Source organism: Colletes latitarsis, chromosome 3 (assembly GCF_051014445.1).
Source record: "Colletes latitarsis isolate SP2378_abdomen chromosome 3, iyColLati1, whole genome shotgun sequence".
Taxonomy (NCBI): domain Eukaryota; kingdom Metazoa; phylum Arthropoda; class Insecta; order Hymenoptera; family Colletidae; genus Colletes; species Colletes latitarsis.
In genome coordinates, this window is record NC_135136.1 from 40,000,001 (window position 1) to 40,002,825 (window position 2,825).

The 2,825-nt window shown below is 44.8% G+C and overlaps 1 protein-coding gene across 1 annotated transcript in view; it reads right to left on the minus strand.

Annotated features, from left to right (window-relative positions):
- The window catches only part of Cdi (serine/threonine kinase), a 45,002-nt gene extending 42,598 nt beyond the window's left edge, over positions 1–2,404 (minus strand). The window contains exon 1 of the mRNA XM_076763020.1: positions 1,625–2,404. The gene's annotated coding sequence lies outside the window, so the exon portion shown is untranslated. The remainder of the gene's footprint in view (positions 1–1,624) is intronic.
- Between the last annotated feature and the right edge of the window lie 421 nt (positions 2,405–2,825).

Consider the following 2,825-nt stretch of genomic DNA (forward strand, 5'->3'; position numbering starts at 1 on the left):
ATCTCCAAACGACGATATGGAAATGTGCTTTATTGGTTCAAGAATAAAAAACATTAAAAAGAGACGTATTTGCGTGCATATTTTAATAATAAGTATATTCAAATTGCCTAAATTTCTTTCGCGTGTTTACCAAGAAATCGATGATACAGTGACGTAAATCTCCTAAAAAGCGACCTACCGGTAGGTCACGCAGCAACCAACGAGATAAGCTAGATATGTAACTATTTAAATTTAATAAAACAAAGCAATATACGATTAACAACTCACTTGCTATCAGAATATGTCTTTTCTAATTTTTTTCTTGAAAAAAATTCGAGGTAACTCTCTTAACGCGTTGTATAACCTAGCCTGTGTCGAACACATGCCTAACCCAGCCTAACTTACGCCTCTATTTACCCATACCTACTTCACTTGAGTGCATCGAATCTAAACCTAAATCATGCGTGGTCCGTAACTAACCCCGAGCCAAGGACTTTCGATGCAAAGTTTCTAACCAGAAATTCTCGGTTTATTTCACAATTCCAGGCGTATAACTTTCGAACGATCGGAGCAACTTTGCTGGTGTTCACGTGTTTGCGAATTAAGCATACGGGAACTGTTAACGACGCTCGAACGATCGCGAATTTTGGCGCTAGACGAGCAACGTGCATCGAATGATAATACGCCAAGTTCCTAGTCCCGGGAATGCGGACGAATTTGTTAAATAACACGGATGTGGTGATGTGTGCACGTTACCTGAACGCACGATGATACGTTACACGGTTGTACGCGGCGATTTGATTTACAAAGCAGCGCTACTTCTTCCACCGGTGCAGCAGATCATCGTTTTCACACACGAGAAATGCAACTTATGATAAATTACACAGTGCAACCAGCATAATCGTGCACATTTAATTGGGAACGTTACGCTGCAAGTGCGTTTCTAGAAAATATGGTTTATGTACAGTATCACGATTCACGATCGTGTCCCAGTTTTGACATACAACCCCTAACGACTAAACGATCCGAAATCGCGAGCAAATTGCACGCAACGAAACACTTTACGTAAATTATTTTTTGTTCCGTTGCTACGTGCCTGCAATACGCGCGACAGGTTCGAAAACAAACGATAAGTAAATACTTCTTTAGCACGTGATCGTCACGCAATTCTCATATCTAGGAATATACTCGACATTCGTGCAAATTACGGTAAGATAAACATAAATGTCCCCTACGTATTATTTTCAAGCTTTCGTAACGAGATTAACGTTATTCGAAAGTTCAAGACTATCAAGATTTATTTGTTTTGTCGAGGGCGCCGGTTACGAGCGATCACCGCGAACGCGTTAAAAACAAGAAAAGTAATTTAATGCGAATACGCAAGTTCGTCCAACCGCCTGTCTATTTCAAACGCTGTAGCGATAAGCAGATTATATAAAACAGTACAGTTTCCCTGTATGCTTAACACCTGGCTACGCAAAAAGCCAGGAGCAAAACAACTGCCACGGAACGCTAAGTGCTTCGTCGCTGTGGCATAGTTCACGGGGTTCTTCCGTTGGACCGAAGGGAAACACGAAAACTGCGACGGAAAGGTCGGTGCACCGCGTCTTGGAGGTAGCGGAAAAACAAAATCGAAGCGACATACCTGCGCAAACGAAGACGATGTATTGTAACCCGTTGTTTTTCCACGTTCCGTGGATACGCGTTCGCGGGATATCTCCAGGGCGACGTGTCCTCGGCGAAGACACAAGAACACAGCCAATAACCGGCGACAAAAATCCGGTTGACGTTGCTTGTCAGTGACAACTGTCGGGACACGTTCGATCGCGAAAGCGCCGTGGAACTTACTGGGGGCTTCTCGTTGGCACCGTGGCGTTAGGATGATTTTAGAAGACCTTGAACCACGTGAGAGAAATCTCGGGCTGCTCGCGAGAAACAACACGTCAAACACTGTCGACAAGCTCGGTCGAGACGGGAGGCATGACCGAACTCGGCATCTCCGCGCACGCTGTCACTTTTGTTTACTGTCTGAGAACGAAGCTACCGTCGATGGAATCGCGCGACCCCGACACGACGCGACGTTGATCGTCGAGATTCGATCGCATCGCGCGATCGGTGGTCGTGTAACGCTTCCTCGCGACCAGCACGATTTTATTCTTCTGTCTGCCACCTTTGCACCGTCGTCGGCGGTATCGAGTAAACAGTGGGGAAGACCACCGCGAATACGATTTGAATTTTCTACGGTAGATTGTACGTCGCGGTTCCACTGCTATGTACTACCACCGTACACTGTGCACTACTTAACACCACACCTCTTGTCACGTTTGATCGTCGCGCACCGGGTTCTCGTGAAAACGATACAAAACGCTGGAGCTTGTTCGCAAGAATGCGAAAGAGACCGATTCACCGACAACGCTGTACAGCGGCCATTACAGAAATGAACTGGTCCGACGCACGCCGTCTACCGGCGATACCCGACGTTCCCAGCTTACCCCCACCACCGACCTTCTGTTAATGAATCGGATGCAGAAAAGCACTCTTTCGAACGTGGAAATTGCTATGTTCTATATTAAAATGCGGAATACCTGCGTTTAAAATTCTTTTTTTATTAGCTAACACGCTTGTAACGGATGCCCTTTATTTTCATTTACCCACGCGAATATCATCGAAATTATTAGCGACAACTAAAACTATTTCGGATGAAAGTTAACGTTCTGGAGGAACATTAAACTTCACGTAAAGAACTTCTTTTACCGGGGCATAGGTGTTTCGAATGTTGGAAACGTAGCCTTCAAGTTTTAAATAGATTCTCCTACTTGTTTTACTTAACATTGTAACTCTCGAAA